General features: G+C 51.7%; 1 protein-coding gene across 1 annotated transcript in view; it reads left to right on the top strand.

Annotated features, from left to right (window-relative positions):
- The first annotated feature begins 2,372 nt into the window (after positions 1-2,372).
- The window catches only part of PC (pyruvate carboxylase), an 86,913-nt gene continuing 68,445 nt past the window's right edge, over positions 2,373-20,840 (top strand). Inside the window, exon 1 of the mRNA XM_043971283.1 lies at positions 2,373-2,471. The gene's annotated coding sequence lies outside the window, so the exon portion shown is untranslated. The remainder of the gene's footprint in view (positions 2,472-20,840) is intronic.

Genomic DNA, 20,840 nt, shown 5'->3' on the forward strand with positions numbered 1-20,840 from the left:
CCTTCCCCCTCCCCCAGTGCATTCCCCCCATCTCTCAATTTAAACCTAAAGATGGGACAGATAGGTGACACAGTGGACAAAGCATCCACCCTGGACCCAGGGGAATCTGGAGCTGAGATTTGAACCCAGGTCTCCTGCCTCTCTCCACCAGGCCTCTTAAACAGGCCTGGATGGGGCACCAAGGATTCTGGGCAATGGTCAGGAGCACCAGACCACTGGTCAAAGACCAGAAGGCATCAGGGGACTCAGACCCAATGAAATGCCAAGTCAAAGGGGCTGAGCCCATCACGAGAGGGGGTTAGGGGGGCAGACCCCCCCAGTCTGAATGGGGGGCTGACTGGGAAATGGTAGAGCTGGGGTCTCAAGGATGCAGCAGTCACAGGGATTGAAGTAGAGAGACAGGGAGGCTGGAGGGGGGAAAGGAGTGTGCCCTCAGGTACCCACACAAGTGCCAACAATGGGTGAGTTCAGTGAGTCCCTAAGGCCCAGTGACCTCCCACGTGGATCCTGAGACCCCCTCCCTCCGAAGCCCACAGTAGCGCCTTTGTTCTCCCTCCTCCCATTCTCTCTGTCTTCCTTCCAGCTTTCTAGGGACTCCCAGCTAAAAAGCCAGCCAAGCCCTACAGAGCGGGAATGATTTTGATTCACATCAGGTGCTGAAGTGCCTACTATGTGGCAGGCACCGTGCTAAGCACTGGGAATACAAAGCAAGGCAAAAGACAAAAAGCCCCTGTCCTCAAGGAGGGGCTGAAGGAGCGCTTGGCCTGGAGTCAGGAAGACCTGAGCTCAAATCCAGCCTCAAACACTTACTAGCTGTGTGACCCTGGGTAAGTCACTTTATCCTGTTTTCCTCAGTTTCCTTATCTGTATCCTCATCTGAGTATCTCTGGCAAGAAAACCCCAAACGGAGTCACGACTGAAGAAGACTGAACAAAATACCCATATGCATTATTTCTTTTTTTATTTTTAAACTTTTTTCCATATGCATTATTTCCATAAGCGTTTGTATGGGGAGCTGGGGACCCACATCCACATCCACGGAGTCCTAGCCATTCGTTATATTCTGAGATTTCCCAAGGCAACACTAGATGGGTGGGTGGAGGTGAAAATGAACAGGAGAGAGGATTTTTGAGAAGCCCCTGAGACGGAGTCCTGTCCTTGTAAGTCCAGAGCCCCCAAGACTCATTTTCCGAGGCAGCGTCGGGGACTTTCGCTCTGCCAGTGCCACGACAAAGAGCCTCATTCCTAATTTAATTCAGGCCCCCAAACATTTGTCAAGCACTGCTTACGTGCAAGGCCGGCCGGCGGGACGGGGTCTGAGCTTTCACTGCTGAGACACCTCCTCGGCAAACTGCAGTCTTAGAGCTGCCTGGGGCCCTTGCTGGGAATTTTAACTGCTTTGCCCAGTCTGTAAGTCAGAGGAAGGAATTTTGAACCTCAGTGTGGCAAGATTCCTCGGAGAAAGAAAACCTCTGTAAGCAGATAAGGAAATAATGGAAATCCTCGGAGGGAGGAAGGCGATAGAGAGGAACCTGGAGAAGAGAAAGCATTCCTAGAGGGGGAAGGGAGGAGGGAAAGCAATCCGGGCTGGCTACACAACCAGGTGTGAAGATATATTTGCATAATACCTTAGAGGTACTTTCCCTCCCCTGGGCCCCGGGAGATCCGATCGAGGATCGCTCGTGTAGCCGGGAAGCTCCCAGTGCATCGGGAACAACCTTTCCTTTTACTGGGGATTCGAACCCCAGTCTTCTAACTTGGTAGTGCCAGCATTATCGTCACTGGGAGACAGAAGAGGAAACAGCAGCAGAACGGCTGCACGATTTGTCCCTAGAAGTCCCTTTGCTGCTCTGTGCCTCAGTTTCCCCACCAGTAAATCGAGATAAAGACCTCGAGGCTGTGCCCCGCCTCGGCTCCTCCTTTCGGCCCCTCCCCTTGGGGGGCCGCCCAGCTGGGCCCTGTTATGGTTGCGGTTTTAAATGACACGTGCGGCTCAGATGAATGAATCTGAGCGTCCCACCCCCTCTATCAGCCAATCATCGCGGACCTCAGTCCGGCCGCTTCCGCCTATAGCGGCGCCCGGCCCGGCGAAGACCGGGGGCTCGGCAGCCCACGTGGGAGCCCGGGGCCGGGGAAAAGGGGCCGGCGCCGGGCGGAGGCGGGCCCTAGGAGCCGCGCTAGCCATTGGCTGGGCCCGCTCGAGACGCGGGGGCGGGCCGAGCGCGCGGCGCCAAGGCTTAAATGTGACTGACAGGCGGGAGCGGGGCGGGGCTGGCCCAGGGAGCGGTGAATGACGGGGAACGCTGCCCAATGGCAGGAGGGGCCGGACAGCGACGCCCAATGGGCAGTGGTGGGGCGGGGCAGCGGCCTCAGCAAGTTCGGTTGCGCGGGGCCGCAGCGCAACTGTCAGTGGCGGCGGCGGCGGCGGGGACTGAGGGGCAGCGGCGGCGGAGTCTGGGTCTGCAGCTGCGGTGAGTTTCCGGCCCCCTTGCTCCCGGGCCCAGCGCTCCCTTGCTCATCCCTCTCCTCCATCCCTCCCCGCCCCTCGCCGCCCGCCCCTCCCCACCCCCTCGCCCCCGCCCTCAGGGGAGCGCGCACGGACGTTTATGTAACGCGCGCGTGGAGGCGCGGGCCCGGCGGGGCTCCGAGGGGCGGACGGGGGTAGGAAGGCGGACCCCCTCCCCCGACGAGCGAGCGCGTCACATGACCCCGGTCACCCCGCGCCGCTCCCCCCCCGCCGCCGCCTCGTTCTCTGACGCGCCTCTCAGTTTGTCCTTCTGTCAAGTGGGTGCAGGTCGCCCCCATTGTACAGGTGGGGAAACTGAGGCCGGGAGGGAGAAGTCCCCGCGGTGTGACCCTGGGCGAGCCGCTTACGAACTTCTTCGAGCCTCGGTTTCCATATTGGCCAAAGCTACTCGTAGACACCCTCCGGAGTGAACGCTCCCGGAGGGCAGGCAGGCCCCCTGCCCCTAACGGCGCCCCCCCAACACTGCATCTGTTTGGCCCTGGAGCGGCCGGAGAGGGCAAGAGCTGCCCGGAAGAGCCGGGGGGGCGGGGTGGGAGTGGGGGCTTACCTAGCCCCGCCCCCACCCTGCTTCGAGGTGGGGGTCCGGCCGCACGTGGATCGTCTGTGCCTCTCCTTGCATTCCAGCCCCAGACTAATCTCAGTTCGAGGAAGTGCCTAATAAATGCTTTTCCGAGCCCTCCTGCCTTTTCAGTTTCGTCCGGCCCCCAGATTCCGCCCCCCTCCTCACCGCCTTCCCTTAGTTTTAACCCCCCTTCCTCTTCAGATTAAATCGAGGGGCACCTGGCCTTTATTAGGCACCTACTGTGTGCCAGGCACCGGATTCATGCTGTGCTGGGAACAGAAAGAGGGCAAAATCATCCTCTGCCCTCCGATGGCAGAGAGAGCATGCAACAATTATGGGGCAGCAGCATACAGTCCGAGGTCACCCCGCAGTGAAGGGTTGCGGACTGACACCGCCCCGTGTGACCTTGGGCTTGCCATTTCCTGCCCCAGCCCCTCGGAGTCTTCCTTCAACCACGAGTTATCTGCTTTAGAGTCGGTAGATCTCGGGCTTCGCCTGGTGCGGAGGATTAGGGGGCCGGACCAGACTCGCCTGCCCGCTAGCTCTGAGCTGTGTGATGAGGCCCTTCCTGAGCCTCAGTTTGCTCCTCTGCGCCAAGGACCATGCAGGCCTGCAGGGACTACTACTCCCTGAAGGGTGCAGCCTTTTCCCTGAGACATGTGGCCGCCCCTGAGGGAGACACTTGCCGGAGAACAAGCCAAGGTGTTCCAGGCTGGGGGCCAAACCTTCCTCTTTGCCCTCCCCAGACAGGCTCCTCTGGTGGCAGCTCTGCCCCAGGGGCTGGGGGCCGAACCTTGCTCTTTGCCCTCCCCAGATGGGCTCCTCTGGTGGCAGCTCTGTCCTAGGGGGCGGGGAGACATGTGGCATCTGGAGCTCGGGACATTGCTCAGGGCTTGTTCTGGAGCAGCTGGGCCAGGCCCGGAGAAAGTTGGAGGACCAACTTAGGCTGTGTAAGGGGCGCAGTGTGTTTGCTTGGCTGGGACTGGGACTGGGAAGGCAGCAAGGGGATCGGGGTGAGATGTGTGACAAGGGGGTCCTTGAGTGCCGCCCAAGGACCAGTAGCGCCCCTCCCCCCAAGGACAACCTCGGGGCGGCTTGGCCTCTCCAGAGGGAATGAGAAAGGTGGGAGAGAGGAGTGACTGAAAGGAGGAAGCAATTATGAGGCACCTACTGTGGGCCGCCCTCCTTGGGCTAGGAAGCAAAACCCCACGAAGCCCCTAACCCCATGGACCTAACGTTCCTTGTTGGAAAATAACTTGTACCAAGAAAATGAAACATGAAACCCACGTACAGTTTTCATCTGAGGGGGCGTTGACATCCACATATGAGGTGTACAAAGATCATCTCTTCTGCTCCTCGTGAAAATGCTGGGAGGGAGGACTTGGGCAAGTCACTGAGCTGCCCTATGCCTCAGTTTCCTCATCTGGGAAACGTGGGTAGCCCTTCCTTAATCGGGGTAGCAGCAGATAACATGTAAAGTGCTTTGCAGATGCTATAGAAATGCTAGCTATGATGAGCATTGTTAATAATAACCCCATTTTACAGATGGGGAATCTGAGGCATGGAGCAGTTCAGTGACCTGCCCAAAGCTGGATTGGAGGGGAGGTCTTCCTGAATCCAGGCCTGGTGCCCCGTGCTGTGGCCCTCCCCCAGCTTCCTTTTCAAGTAATTCCCTGGGGAAAGCACCTGTCTTATGTTGTGCCCGTTCACTCTGCCCCAACAGTAGTAGTGGATCTGACACCTCTCCCTTTTCTCTCTAGTTCTGATTCTCATTACCTCTTGCCAAGACTACTCCAGTTGCCCGCCTTCCTCTCGTGTCTCTCTCTCTGCCAGTCCACTCTCCACAAAAATGACCAGGTCTGATCCTCTCACTCCACCACTGTGTTTTCTGAGATCAAACACAAATTCTCCTGTACTTGCCATTCTAAATCCTTCTGAGCAGGCTGGTAGCAGGCTGCTTTCTGCCTCCCCTGGCCAGCTGTGTCCCCCATGGCTGGAACATTCTCTGATTCTGAGAATTTACTGCTTCTCTCTCCAAAGTTTTCAGCGATCTCTTAGTCATCAAGGGTAACGATCTTTGCTCATTCCCTGTCTTTCTCGGCCACTCTGACCTGTCTAGCCTCCTTTCCACCTCCCTGATCTCTCCTTTCTCTCCTGGCTCTCCTCGGTCTATGCTGGATTTTCATCTGGGTAGGGTGTCCCCCAGGCTCTGTCCTGGGTCCTCCTCCCCTAACCCTATACTCCTTCACTTAGCTCCCATGCACTGTTATCACCTATCTCTGCTAATGATTTCTGCCTGACCCTCTCTGCTGATCTCTGGTCTGACTACTCCACTTGCTATGACATCTTGAACTGGAGGGTGTGCCCTCAAGACATCATGCCTCAAATGGAATGTCTGATTTTGTGCTCAAGTCCTTACCTCTCTCTAATTTTCTTAGTACAGTCACAGGTGCCACCCATCTTTCCAGTCTCCCAGACACAATGTGGGTGTCACGTTCTGCTCCTCACAGTCTCACCCTCCATATCCGATCTGTAGCCAAGTGCTCCCATTTCTCCCTCTGTGGCATCTCTCCTGTCCCCTTCTCTCCTCATCACACACACCCGGACTGCTGCAGTAGATGTGTCCTTCACTCAGCTCTCAGAGGCGTCTTTCTAAAGCACAATCTTGGGCACATCACTCACCCCTCCCCCTACAATTCAGCGCTTCCGATTGATAAAAGGTCTTTTGGGCTTCCAGAGGCCCTCATGACCTGCCCTGCTCTCTCTCTCTCCAGGATTTATTAAGCACCTACTATGTACTGGGTGCTGTGCTAAACTCCATCCATACCAAAGCATCAAAAGGCGGTCCCTACCCTCTAGGAATTCACAATCAACACGCAAAGAGTTCTGTGCAAACAAGCTATAGATGAGATAAATCGGAGATAACTAAGTGGCCTAAGGGGGAATTGAGAAAAGCTTCTTTTCAAAGTAGGGACTTTAGTGAAGCCTCAAAGGAAGCCAGGAGAGATAGGCAGAGATGACAATGAGCCTTCCAGCTACAGAAAATGTTCAGACACGGAGGGTCCAGGAGGATCTTGGATCAGGGTGAGGTATGAGCAGACTGGAAAGGGGGGGGGGGAGATAAAGGGCTTCTGGTGCCAAACAGTGTTTGTATTTGATCCTGGAGTCCATAGGGACTCACTGGGGTCCATTGAGTGGGGCAGGGCAACGCAGACCTTCCCTGGTCTCACCCCCTTTCCCCCCAAGCTGCTGGTACTTCCCGAACTTAATTTCTCTATATTTTGCTTTTATAAATGTGTGCCTGCCTGCTGCGACAATCTCCACTCGTTGAGGGCAGAGGCTGGCTTTAGGCACTTGGTGCTTATTGATTGAATGACAGAAGGTTTTGATCAGAAGAGTTCCTTTTTTCTTCAGTTATTAGCTTTAATAGTTATGCATTTCGTAAATTCTCTGACGTGACAGAAAGGACTTCAGTCTTCTGAACCCAAAGTTCTTGCTAAAAAAGTCCCATGATATCGATATAGGGAGAAAGGGAAGCCACTGTCCTGGCTCAGTATGCAAGAGCCCAGGCTTTGTCTTGGTGGTGTTCCTGTCCATCCCATCTCGCTAATTCAGTCCCTAGGTGTTGTTCATTCGGGCTCCTTGACAGAGCCTGCTCAGGGTCTCAATGGCTCAAGGACTTCCCACCCTTCAGCTCCACCCGCGACTCCACCTGGACTCCACCGGGGTGCTGAGCCTCCGAATTCAGCCATGTTTCTGCTTCCGTTTGATTTTCCAGGGCTGCTGCTCATTGCCTCGGGTCTTCGAACGGCCCTGTTGATAGCACCAAGGTGCCAGGGGCCCGTTCCGTGCCGCATCAAGCTGCTACCGGGATCAGTTGAGACTCGAGTGAGGAGGGTGGTAGTCCTGAGCTGGGGCAGCCATGGTAGGGATGGTCTGGCAGCAGCGTCCTGGACAACGGGGAACTCACCCCGAGGTCCCACGAGGCCCCGCCCCTGGCTGAGTGCGCCGCACAGGGCCCATCCTCCCTCCTGTCCGCCTCGGCTTAGACCCAGAAGAGTTCCTTTAGTGGTGTCGTGAAAGTACCTCTTGATCCAACAAGGAGGCCGATGAAATGGTCCGCTCTTCCCCCCAACCCTCTGCAGAGGCTCCTGGTGTTCACGGGACCGATGGAGAAATGAGAATCACACGGTTTTCCCCCCTTTAGGTAACGGTTCAGTAAAGAAAGGGATCCCAGAAGGCAAGTTCTGTATCCTGTTAAGCAAGGGCCATCAGCCAGACCTCAGGGATCGCTTAGTCACCTGAGGTCAGCGGGAGTGGCTGAGGATGGTCACAACCAAGGGCTCCAGCGGGACCTCGCTGCGGAGAGCTTCCGGTTGGGTGGCCCCTAAATCTTGCAAAGCTCTTTGAATACATACATCCTCTCCACCGAACTAACCTTCCAGGTAGATAAGGAAGGTGTTCTCACCTCTGTTTTACAGACGAGCCCCAGAGCGCTTTGGTGACTCGTCCTCAGAGCCAGTAATGAGTGTAGCTGTGTCTGAACTCAGCTCTTCTACCTCAGTACCTGTTCTTCCCATGGTGCCTCACGCCTCTTCGTACTGCAGGTGTAGCATTTTCTCCCCTGTGCCCCCTTGCTGCTGCCTATAAAGAAAAAATTATTAACTGTAACCTAATCTGAAAAAAATTATATAATGGGACTTATAAAATTATAAGTATATGAAAAGTTATAACTTTAGAAAAATTATAATTTGGGCCGTAAGTCCTGCCGCGGTGGTCATTCAAATGTGGAAATATTCTAGCTAACTTGGAGCTAATTTGGGAGGACTTCTGACCGGCTGCCTATCTGACTGCTATTAATTTCCTATGGGCCCTTTACAAAATTTCTCCACACTGCTCCCAAATAGATAAGCAAACAATTAAGAAGCCTCTTAAATAATCAAGCAGAACTTATTTATAAAAATCAACGTAAGGGTTAAGAAATGCTAATTATACAACCTGTCTGCTTTTAATATAATAAGGGCCCTTGCCGCCTCTTGTCTTAGGGCATGCTCCAGCTTTCTCTAACTTTCACTTTTTCTCTCCTTCACGCCAGCTTCCCTGCTTCACTTTCACTTATAACTCCAAGCCCCTTTCACTTTGTCGACCCCCCTGAAAAGCCTCTTACTGTTTCATTCTCCTTCCTTGCTCTTAGCGTTTTGTTTTTGTTTTTTGCTCAGCTGAAGTGGAGGGGGAGGGGCACCAGCTCCTCACACAGAAAAAACCCTGAGAGCCTAAGGCTTTTTAATCTCAGCCCAAAGGCAGGGTCTCCAAATCAAAATAAATTCCCACATGCCCTAAGTAGTAGATTTGGGGCAGAATGGGCCCCTTTGTGGCTCCCGGGCCACCAGTAACTTAGAAGCCATAGGACATTTGGTAGCTGGCACCAGCTGGCAGCAAGGTAGTTTCCCTTTAATTCAACAAATATTTTAAAAAAGCCTATTCCTTAGGGGCAGCTAGGTGGTGCAGTGACTAAAGCACCAGCTCTGGATTCAGGAGGATGTGAATTCAAATCTAGCTTCAGGGTGCAGCTAGGTGGCACAGTGATAAAGCGCTGGCCTTGGATTCAGGAGGACCTGAGTTCAACTCCAGCCTCAGACACTTGACACTAGCTGTGTGACCCTGGGCAAGTCACTTAACCCTCACTGCCCTGCACTGTTTCTTTTTTAAATCAAAAAAGTATTTTTTTATTTTCCAGTTACATGAAAAGATAGTTTTCGTCATTTGTTTTTTATAAGATTTCAAGTTCCAAGTTTTTCTCTCTCCCTTCCCTCCCCAATACAGAAAGAAGTCCAATATGGGTTATTCATGCAAAATGCTTCCCTATTAGCCATGCTGTAAAAAAAGAAAGAAAAGAAAGTGGAAAAGTCTGTTTCCATCTACATTCAGAGCTCATCAGTTCTCTCTCTGGACGTGGAGCACATTTTTCCATTATCAGTCGTTCAGAATCTCTGTGAACCTCTGTCTTGAACAGAGTAGCCAAGTCCTTCACAGGTGATTATCATTGCAGTATTGCTGTTAATGTGTAGATTGCTCTCCAGGTTCTACTCACATCAGCATCAGTTCGTCTAAGTTTTCCCAGGTTTTTGTGAAATCCGACTGCTCATCATATACCACAACTTGTTCAGCCATTCCCCAGTCGATGGGTATCTCCTCCGTTTCCAGTTCTTTGCCACCACAAAAAGAGCAGCTAGAAATATTTTTATACATATGGGTCCTTTTCCTCTTTCATCTCTGGGCTACAGATCTAGTAGTGTTGGCATTGCTGGCTCAAAGGCAGTCCTTTGGGCACAGTTCCAAATTGTTTTCCACGGTGGTTGGACCAGTTCACAACTCCATCAACAGTGCATTAGTGTCACAGTTTTTCCACATCCCCTCCAGCATTTGTCATTTTCCTTTTCTGTCCTTTTGGCCACTGATAGGGATGAGGTGGTACCTCAGAGTTGTTTTAATTGCATTTCTCTAATTAGTGGTGATTTGGAACAATTTTTATGTGACTTCGATAGCTTTTCTTTCTTCTGAAAACTGCCTGTTCTTAGCTTTTGGCTATGTCTCTAGGCTGTGTCTTTTTAGAGTTCCTAAGAAACTTGATGGCATTTGAGCAGAGGTGACATTCATTTGACCGTGGTGTGCGGGCAGATTGGGGGCATTGAGACCAGAATCAGGAAGACCGGTGGGCTTTGAGTGTGGAAGGGCTGGGGCCCTGCTCCTGGGGCAGTCATTGGTTATGTGGTGACTCCCTCCTGATGAGATGAGGCTGAGCTTAGTGGTCCTTTTTTCCCTGTCATGACAACCATGCTCTTCCTCTGGTCAGTGTTCTTGACACATTCCTAGTTTGGACCTTTCTTGGTGACATCCTCAAAGGGGACATGGGTCATCACCTCTCCATCAGCTGGCCTGTGAAGCAGCTGGCCTGACCCTAGCTGGGCGACTTCCCAGGCCTCAGCTTTGCACATCACAGTCTCTGCTGACACTTCCTTCTGCCTCTGGGGAACTTGCCATCATTACTTTTATTGTGCTATTTAAAAAGAAGAAACTGGGATTCTGGTTGTCCCACTTTGCACTGATCTCGTGGTTCATGATCATCCCCTTGAACTGTCCCCGATTGTCTTACAGGTCATAGGAGAAGGCTGATGCTGGTCAGGTGCTATAGGTGGGATAGCAACAACAGTCACTGAGAAATGTTTGACAACAGAAATAAGACAGTCGGGCAGACAGTATTTATCTGTGCCTTTCTAAGTGTCTGCAGCCTACAGGGATCCACTTCTCCTTGGGTTTGATGCCACTGCCCAGGCTCCCCTCCCTGCTCAGTGCCCCCCTTCCCCAGGCTTCCTTAGCTCCTCTCTCCTCCTGCTTGGCCGACAATGGCTTGCCAGACATCTGCCTCTTGCGGCTTTGTGTGTCTTCTGTGCGCTCTGCTGAAGTTAAATCAGGTTAGAGCTGGTAACAAGTCACTCTGTGCTTAGGTGGTTCTGGGATAGAAAGGAAGTCTGAGATTGGCCTTTCCCTCTCAAGACAACATCCAGCGTCATTACAGGGCACGATGTGACCTGGGGAGACCAAGGGACTCCGGAGACCTGGGAAAGCGGCCTGGAGCTGGGCACCCGTAATGATCTGCACTGACTTCTCACCTGACCATCACAACAACCCTGAGTGATGCGCACATAGCACCAGAGAACTCCTTGGGGGGCCCCTCCTTGACCCTTAGACAGTTGCCTGGGGCAAGGAGAGATGGTGACTTGCCCCTCAGGGTCCCAGAGTCCCTAAGCTCAGAAGAAAGACTGAACCCACAGCTTCAAGACTCTGAGGACTGTGACACGATGTAGTTCACGCTAGAGGTAGTGGCCTCATTTTACAGGTGAAGAAACTGAGGCCAAGAGAAACCGATACCTTGTCCATGAGCCCCCAGCTTGTTCAGCTACTGAGTCAGTTTTGAGTCAGGATTCAAACCTCTGGAGCTTTGTCAGAGATTTAGAGATGGAAACGAGCCCTGAAGGCTCCTTGGTTCAGTCCCCTTGTTTTACAAATGAGCAAAGAGGTCTGTACAACCTCAGAGTCTGGTGCTCCTTCCACTATCCCAGGCCCCTCTAAAGAATGGGGAAATATTAGCTGGCTAGTGAGGACATTGGATGGGGGAAGGGAGGGAGGAGGGGGCGGGGGGGGGGGGCTGGAGAGAAGGGAAAGAGAGAGAGTGTGTTTTGTGTGTGTGTGTGTGTGTGAGACTGTGTGTGATAGTGTGTGTGATTCTGTGTGAGAGGGAAAGTGTGTGTGAGAGAGAGTTTGTGTGATAAATGTGAGTGTTTGTGTGTTTGTGTGTGTGAGAGCAAGTGCAAGCAGGAGTGATGGAATAATCTTGTTGGAACCCGGACTATATAATCTGATTTTATTCTGGTGCCATTCCTTGGAATGAGGAAGAGCGTGAGGGTATTTTTTCCTTCCCATTTCATAGAGCTGAGGAGTAATACATTACTGAATGACCTTTATCTCAGGATGTATGTTTTAAAAGAATATGTGTGGGACAGCTAGGTGGTGCAGTGGTTAAAGCACTGGCCCTGGATTCAGGAGGACCCGAGTTCAAATCCGGCCTCAGACACTTGATACTTGCTAGTTGTGTGACCCTGGGCAAGTCACTTATCCCTCATTGCCCCGCAAAAAAAAAAAATTTAAATTTTTTTAAAACCACAAAGAATATGTGTGCCTGCTGCTTTGCTTGATCCACATGGCCTACCTGGAAGGACACGGAGGCCTTTCTGCCAGCAGTGGCTCTTTGGGATCTCTTCCACTCGGTTCTTACGTGTTGTTGTTACTGACTTCCATGAAGGTCATTAATGTTCAGAAGGGGAAACTGAGTCACCACAAAAGTGCCTTGGGTTTCTAATAATCTTGTTTGTCAACCCCAGCCCCAGCCCTATCATCCATGTGCAGAGGGTTCAGTCAGTAGCTTTCTCTAACTCTTCGTCATCCCAAGGAGCAGTGCCCGCTCCTGTGCTTGGCACTATCAGCAAAGAGGTCGGCTGAGGAAAACTGCTTGTGAATGGGTTTTTGTTTTCGTTTGGAAGGGGGAGACTGGAGCCCCACCCTGGTTTGGCTTTGAAAACTGCTACAGTTCACTTGGAGGCCATCTACTGAAGGTGAGGCTGGTTAGGCCAAAGTACAGCGTCACCAGCTGGGCATGGAACAGGGCCCACAGGAGGCAGGGGGAAATCGATTCTGACACCTGTCACTGAAGGCATCTGGAAAATTCCATACGCCCTGCCCTGTGTCTGCTGAGTCACGCCTTTTCCTGTTGTTGGCTTAGCTAGTGCGTGGGGGACTTGGAATAGGCTGGGTGCGTGTAACTCTGTGTCATCTGTCACTGGTCAGATGTGCCCAGGCCTCGCGTCTCCTGGCCAGAGAATCCCTAGGCTGAGGAGACTTAAGATGCCCAGGCCTGTCTCAATTGACCCTGAGAGCTGATTTGGGACCAGGCAGCCCCTGGCACTGGCTTTGAAGTCAGGACCTGGGTTCCAGCTCTGCCGCTGCAGCCTCAGTTTCCTTGTCTGTAAACACAGGTGGTTGGAGTAGGTCATCTCTGAGCTCCCTCCCAGCTCTGATCCTGTGAATATCAGCATCTTTGATCAAAAAAGTTCAGGTAGTTTATTGGGATCCTTGAGACACTCCCCTAACTTCTTCTTTATGAATGTTTAGCAGAGGAGGTCTCTTAGAGGACAATGACTCTTTGGAAGGTAGCATGATCCATGCATTTGGGGTTGTCAAATGGCTCTCTTGGTCTTTGGGCATGACTAGTTAAGGGAAGCCTAGTTATGGGTAGAGAGGGGTAGAAAGTAACCGTCTGAGCATGTCTTCTCTCCAGATGATTCGGCCTGGAGCTGCTGAAAGGGAAGGAGTCCCGGCCAGCCCAGTGAGGGGAGGTTGGCTGGGATGGGAGAAGGGACCTGCTTTACATCCCTTTCTACTTCTCTGTTTACTCTCTGTTCAGATCCTTCCCTCATCCTAGCCCTAGGCAGAAGAGGGCATTGTGACCCCCTCTAGGAGACATGGGAAGGGCAAGAAGGGTGCTGAGGTGTGCAGAGAAATAACGGGAGCCTTATAAAAAGTGAATAAAAAGGAAAACCTGGGGCCGAGGCTGATGGAGGGAACGGTCACTTGAGGCTTCTAGCCAGGGAGGCTGCTTCAGCTTACCCAGCATCTGAATTCCTCTTCTAATCATGCAGCAGGGCAGGGATCTCTACCTAGAAGCCCAGGCTCTCTGCTGCACAAAGCCTCCAGCTTCAGTCAAACCTGCTTTCCCAGAATGCTCAGGGAATTGAATTACTGGGGAATAGGCCAGAAAATTCTTTTTTTCCTTATACTCTTTGAAAATCTTGGTAATATGCATTCCTATACTTTCCTGCCTTCACCTGATACTTTCTATCTGTCATAATGTTCCGCTCAGAATTTAGAATTGTCAGAGTGGATAAAGCACTGGCCCTGAATTCAGGAGGACCTGAGTTCAAATCTGGCCTCAGACCCTTGACACTTATTAGCTGTGTGACTCTGGGCAAGTTACCTCATTGCCCCACCAAAAAAACCCTTAGAATTGTCTTAGTTGCAGTTATTCTGGTGGTCAGTTCTTAGGATAGAACTTGGTGAAGATGGAAAGGTGTGGCACAAATCTATATTGGTGTCATGATGGAATTAAATGAAAAAAGCATTTTATGTGTTTCCTTATGTCCCACCCACTGTGCTAAGGATTTGGGGAAACAGATAGAAAATGAGCCAGCCTCTTCTTTCGTTTGTTTGTTTGTTTGTTTTTGCAGGGCAATGAGGGTTAAGTGACTTGCCCAGGGTCACACAGCTAGTTAAGTGTCAAGTGTCTGAGGCTGGATTTGAACTCAGGTCCTCCTGACTCCTTTATCCACTGCGCCACCTAGCTGCCCCCCTGCCTCTTCTTTCAAAGAGCTTATATTCTAACTGGAAGAGAGTTCAGCCCCAGGGTGGATGGCAAGGCCCACAGGTTCTGAGGGTGCCGCAGCAGTGCAAAAGACAGATGACGGTGCCAGAGGTCATCAGGACCCTGTGTCCGGATTGTGAGTTGTGGCCAGGGATCTGGAGGAGCCTGGGCCTAAGACCTCTGGAGCAGCTTTGAATAAAGGCTTGTTGATCGGAAGGATCCGGCCTTCTCTGCTTTCCAACAGCCCCATTGTGTTTGAGTCTGCTCTCCTGTGCTAGGCTGCTAGGCTGGTTGGGATGTACCCTGGAAATTGGTTTTTAAAAAGGAAGCTCTTTTATATAGAGGTTTGCTTCTTGAGGATTTGTTTTTCCCTCTGTAAGTTGCCTGGGAGGGAAGAAGGAAAATCCTGATTAATTGGTGTTCTTCTGTATATTGTCTCTTTACTCCCATTCCCCAATCCAATTTCTCTTCTTCTTATCTGAGAAATTTAGTCATATTGGTCTGGTGGTTTTTTGTTTTGTTTTGTTTTTCTTATATACATTTTTATTTTATGTCTTTTGTTTTTTACATCATTATAGTTTCCCCTGGTATCCCTCCACTTCCTTCTTCCAGAGAGCCACCACTTATAACAAAGTTTTTTGTTTTGTTTTTTTAGTGAGGCAGTTGGGATTAAGTGACTTGCCCAGGGTCACACAGCTAGTAAGTGTTAAGTGTCTGAGGCCAGATTTGAACTCAGGTACTCCTGACTCCAGGGCCAGTGCTCTATCCACTGTGCCACCTAGCTGCCCGATAACAAAGTATTTTTAAAGGTTTTTTAAAAAAGAAAAGGAAGAGGGAAAAAAATCACACCTGATTAATACATTGAAAAAGTCTGAAAACATGCATAGTGTGTAACAGCTGTGGACCTCCCATCCCCACTTCTTATTTCTTTCAAGTCATTATTTTTCTTTATAATTTTGCAACATTCATTTCTGTTTTGTTTGGGGGGGGGTTGTGTGTGGTTTTTTGCTTGTGGTTCTTTGCCTTTCCATTGTAATCATTGTGTTTATTCTTGGTTCTTCTAACTTTTCTCTGCATCATGATTTTCATGTAGATCTTTGTGTGTATTCATCACAAATATTTTTTCTTAGCGCACAGAACTATTCTATTCTCTTCATGTACTTCACTTTAGCCATTCCCCAATCAATGGGCATAAACTTTGTTTCCAGGTCTTTGATATCATGAAAAGTGCTGCTATGAATATTTTGGCGGATATGGGGACTTTCTTCTTATCAAGATCTTCCTTGGGGTGTAAGACCCTAATGGAATCTCAGAGGCCTTCAAGGGTAGGGACATGTTGGTCACTTTCTTTGCACAAATCCAGATTACTTTCCAGAATGGTCATACCAGTGCTCTATCAGCATGCCTGTCATTCCACAACCCCACCAACCTTGACTATTGCCATCTTTTGTGTGTCATCTTTGCCAGTTTGCTGATTCTGATTCATTCATTCATTCATTCATTCATTTATGTAATAGGGGCTTTGGCTTAAAAAAAAAAATATGGATGGTTGGGGAGGCGGGGGGACAGCTGGATGGCACAGTGGATGAAGCACCGGCCCTGGATTCAGAAAGACCTGAGTTCAAATCCGGTCTCAGACACTTGACAGTTACTAGCTGTGTGACCCTGGGCAAGTCACTTAACCCTTATTGCCTCACCAAAAACAAGAAAGAAAGAGAAAGAAGGAAAGAAAGAGAGAGATGTGATGGTGACAGTCACTGGCTAAAAGTTTCCCCTCACATATTGTTCGTCCTGGTTTCTATATCTTGTCGTTTTAAAGCAGCTTTGTGTCTTTTCATTTTCCCTCATTCCTGAACAAGATGCTTACATGCTAGTTCTTGGCTCTCTCCTTGTGATGGGTCCTGAATGGGGAACCCTTTCCTGTCTCCTCAGGGGGTCTCCCTGCCCATTGGGGCAGTGAGGTGCCTGCCTGGTGTCCAGAGAGCCACCTATTGGGAGGCCGGCCTCCCCGGGAGTCCTCCGAGTGATTCCGAGCTTGGTTTGCCATGCTGGGGAGTTGCTGTGAGCTCCTCTGCTTTGGAGCTTCATGCACAGGTGCTGTTGGGATTTTCTTTACGTCGGCCTGGTGTATTTTTCAGGCCTTGCTTTTTGCTTGTTTTCAAAGGGTCGCTCACTCTTTGACAGACTCCTGAGGATGACAGAAGGTGGAACCTGGGGGTAGGGAGAGCGCTCAGGAGATGTGGCAGGGCTGCAGAGGCGTGATAAGGGCCTGGCCTGGCTCAGTGCCACATGAGTGGAGAGGAGGGAAGGGCAGTGAGGGGATGTGCGGCTCAAGCAGCTGATTGGCTAGAGGGAGAGGCCAGAACAGAAGATGACTTTGAGGCTGAGTGGCACGCAGTGATTAATGAGGCACAGCCTGCCCCCATCCCCATCCCCATGGAGAGCTCAGTGGGGCATCGGAGCACCTCGGCCCGGGAGGGGGAGGGATGGGGGAACACATTAGGCTCCTTTCATCGGCTCTGCCCAGCAGCCTGGCTTTGGGGCTTCCAAGCTGGGCCCTGGAGAAGAGAGGAGAAAGGAAGAACTCTGGGGCCTGGCAGCCCATCTTCAGGAGCCTGCTCTCAACGGGGCTCAGTGTTGTCTGCTCAAAGCCCTGGGAAATGGGGAACCTGGTCCCTAAGGAGGCAGGCACAGGCCCGGGGAGGGGGGACTCACTTTCACACCCCCTTCCTTCTGGTGGGATTTCTCCTCTCATTGGGCCCACACACTCTTTGCTGATAAGATCAAGGGGCCTGAGGCAGTAAAGGACCCCAGGAGACTTTCACAGTGACCAGGCTCCCAGCCAGAAAGAGTGAATAGACTCACTCATAGGCCCTGTGCGAGGAATAGCAAGTAGATGGCGAAGGAAGGGGGCGGCAGGGTTCCACAGGGCCAAGGCAGGCGGCACAGGGAAGCTTTGGGACCACACTGCTGGGGAGCAGGAGCCAGGGGAGGGCCGTGGCCCCAGGCCCAGCAGTCTGGGGTGACTGCATAGCCTCGGGTGCCCCCTTTCTGATGTGGGGTCAGGCCAAGGATAGTTGACTCTGGGAGCCTGCCAGGAGGTCTTGTCCTATTAATCTTTTATAGAAGGGGGAGGACTCCAGGGGCCAGGGCAGTGGGAAGAATCTTAGGAACAGAGCAGTGTGGGCCCACTAAGCTCGAGTGGTTGGCCAGGCTCCAAATTGGTTCAGGGGGTTGCCAGGGGGTGCGCCAGAGTGTATGGAGCTCTGGGTCTGGGGTCTGAAGCCCAGAGCTCAAATCCAGCTTCAGACACTTCCTAGCTGGTGGCCTCGGGCAAGTCACTTCAGCCTGTCTGCTGCCTCAGTTTCCTCGTCTGTCAAATGAGAAGCAAATGTCAAACCCCTGCAGCATCTTTGCCACAGACAGCCCAAGCAGGGTCACACAGACTCGTGCACGAGTGAAGCGGCTTGAACAAAACGACTGCCCAGAGCAGTCGAGGCTGCGTCTGGCACACGTTTTATCCACACTTGATCTTCAGTCTTGCCAAAGGGTGGTCATCTCATGGAGAATTCCTCCTGGATGCCAAGCTCCTTAAGGGCCTTGAGTGTGGGGCCTCCCACATACTCGAGGGTTTCAGGGGCCCTCCTGCCAGGGACGCTTGTCGCTGCCGCCCTGTAACTTTCCAGGGTTGGATGGAATCTTTGACAGTTGCTGTGGTAGAACATGATCCTGCTGATAAGTCAAGTAACGCTAGTAAGCCTCCCCAGCCTAGGGAGTGTGGCCCTCATGCCCCAGACACGTGGGGGAGGGCCTGTCCCAAGTGACCTTGGAGAACCCCTGGCCCCTTGGGTGCTGACATGACATGGGACGAGGAGGCAGGGCCTGCCACTGACAGTGACCAGGTTGAATTGTAGTGGCTAGAATGTCTACATCCGTGCTACTGAGGGGAGGGAGGGAATAGAGAAGGCTGATAGCTAGTGATAGATGCAAAAAAAAGAAATATGTACTTTTTAAAATGTGAAAAGAACACAGGATTCCAAAGGGAACACAAGCAGGGCAATTCTGCTGTTATGCTTAAATTCAACTAAATATGTGCTTTTTCAGAGTTTTCCCACAATCCTCTTTTTGTTCTTTGTATATGGAAATGTTGATTTATGTCTCATGGTTCCCTCAATCGTAAAAAAAGGAAATTACAAAAAGAATTCTCCCAGTCGCGTGCAGACTGTCTGGCCACAGGTTTTCCACTTGTGGGCCTGGGGGCTGCGCGCACCACGTCACTGAGGCAATGCCTTCATGGTGCACTATAGGGCAGGGCTTCTTAAACCTTTGCCACTCATGACCCCAGGTTTGTCAGTAAATAAAATAGTGATATACCACCTGACCTTGTACTGTCGCCACATTTTTCAGGAACCCCACATTCAGTTATGTGATCCCATATGGGGTCATGACCACCCACAGTTTAAGAAGCTTTGCTCTAGACCACTGGGCCAGAGGCAAAGAGCTGGGGGGCAGATGGCAAGCTGTGGTCTTGAGAGGAGCTAGCAATGTAGACGTTTGTGGGGGGCCTCCTGCTGCCCAAAATGGAATCCTAATGACTTTTTGGCTTGCCCGTACGAGTTCATCCTTACAAAGATGGAGAGAATAGACCAGCAGACGTTCTCTTCTATATTTGATCCTCACTCTCAGGGAGGAGCTAGTGGCTGCCTTGGGCGTGTGAGGCACCTGCCCAGCAGGTGGCCTCTCCCTTCCAGTTGACATTCAATTGGGGTAGAGCAGATTTGAGAGTGGTCAGAGACAGGGAGCAGTTCTGGGAGGGTGGGAGACATTCGGCAATGAGATTCCGAAGACCCAAAGAGAAATGATTCCAGTGAGGAAAAGAAATGAGTGTTAGCTGAAGAGATGACATCCTCAGTGAGGACGCACCGGGAGCTCCCCAACCAACTTACATTTAAAAATATGCCTAGAAAAATGAAAGCAAGGGCGCTCCAGAGCAGTACTAGCAGAGAGTGGGGCCCGAGAAGGGTGCTGGGAAGGGGCTGGCTGTCCATGGCTGCGCTCCTAGGAGGTGCAGGAGCAGGGCTCGCGCAGGAAGGCGACAGTAAGGGGGCATCAGGGCCTTGAAGTCACCTCCTCTTGCCCCAAAAGGCCAGGGGACATGATTATGGAGCCTGGTAGGGATTTGTGATAAGCAGGAGAAGGACCTCGGGCCCAGAGGAGGGCCAGAAAGGGAAGAGATCAGCATCTGGGAATTCTAGATTGACTTGAAGTCTTGTGATAGTTTCCCTGCCTTCTATCATGGCCACTGATAAGCTGGAGAACACCCAGGGCATCCCGGAAGGGGAATGGCCTGGAGTCCATGGCATGAAGGGGGCCTCTCTGTAGCCTTTGCTGACACCCTCCCCCCTTTACTGTCTCTTCTCTCCCTTCTCCTCCTCAGTCTCTCTTGCTGGATCTTCATCCAGCCCTCCCTGTAGGTGGCCCTCAAGGCTCTGTCCGGGGCCTGCTTCTCTTCTCCCTCTAGACAGCTTCCCTTGGGGATCTCCTCAGCCCCCATGGATTGAATGACCAGCGCTATGCTGAGGAGTGTCCAGTCTGCCTGTCCTCTCCAACCTCTCTGCTGATCTCCAGTCTCGCATCATCTTAAGCAGTCAACATTTTAAATTCAACACGTCCAATGCTGAGTTCCTCATCTTCCCCTCCAACACCCCCCCCCTTCCCAGCCCCTCAGGCTCCCGGCCTGGGAGTCTTGCCCCCCAGCTCTGTGTCCAAGGCCTCTCCTGAAGGCTCATTTTCTTCTCTAAAATGGGCCTGGTGTAGACCCTCAGCACCTCGCTTCTGGGCATTTGCAGTAGCTGGGGGAGGGGGTCTTCCTGCCTGTCTCTCCCCACTCCAGGCCATTCCCCCATTCAGCCACTGAAGTGTTTTCCTAAAGCCCAGCTCCATCGTCATCCCTTTCCCTCCTCACTTACCTCCAGGGACTCCCTCCAGCCTCCAGGAGCAAATGCGGACTCCTCTGTTTGGCCTTCAAAGCCCTTCATCCCTGGCCCCCTCCTGCCTCCCAAGCTTCTTCTGCCTTCCACCTTACTCCCATCACATGCTCCCCATAAGCCTGTGCTCCATCTCTGGGCTCTGGGCATTTTCTCTGGCTGTGGCCCAGGCCTGAAAGTGTTCTCCCTTCTTAAGGCTTCCTTGAAGTCGCAGCTAAAATCCCATCTTTCCTAGTGTAAAATATTTTAACTGACCTGCTTGGGCCTAATCTGACTGCTATTAATATAATATGGGCCGTTTTTTCTCCCACTGCCTCTCAGACTGATAAGGAAAAAAGGGTTAAAATGCTTCTTTTAATGAAAGCAAATATGGGGTTTATTTAGGTGAATAAATTTAGAGTTAAATGTCGAAACAAGGATAACAAAAGTAAAATACGACCTGTCAGCCTTTAAACTTTCTGCCACCTCTCGCCCATGGGTGTGCTGGCCACTACCACTGTGGCCTGCAGCCACACCTCCTTAACAATGACCCCCAAAGCGCTTCTTCTCTCATGGCTCCTTCCTCTGTCTGTCTACCTCCCTCAGCGTCTCTATTTTCTTTTCTCACCGACCTCTTTCTTTTCTTAGTCTTCTGGCATTCCTCCCTTCTGTCTTGCTACCCCGGTATATATATCTTCCTCCTCTCCCCTCAAACCTCAGGCTCCCTGCACCAAGCTAATCCACAGGCTGCTCTAGGGCTGCAGCCAGGGGGCTGCGGTGTGTACCACACCCAGGGCTCAAGGGGCTGCACCC

This window comes from Dromiciops gliroides, chromosome 6 (genome assembly GCF_019393635.1).
Source record: "Dromiciops gliroides isolate mDroGli1 chromosome 6, mDroGli1.pri, whole genome shotgun sequence".
Taxonomy (NCBI): domain Eukaryota; kingdom Metazoa; phylum Chordata; class Mammalia; order Microbiotheria; family Microbiotheriidae; genus Dromiciops; species Dromiciops gliroides.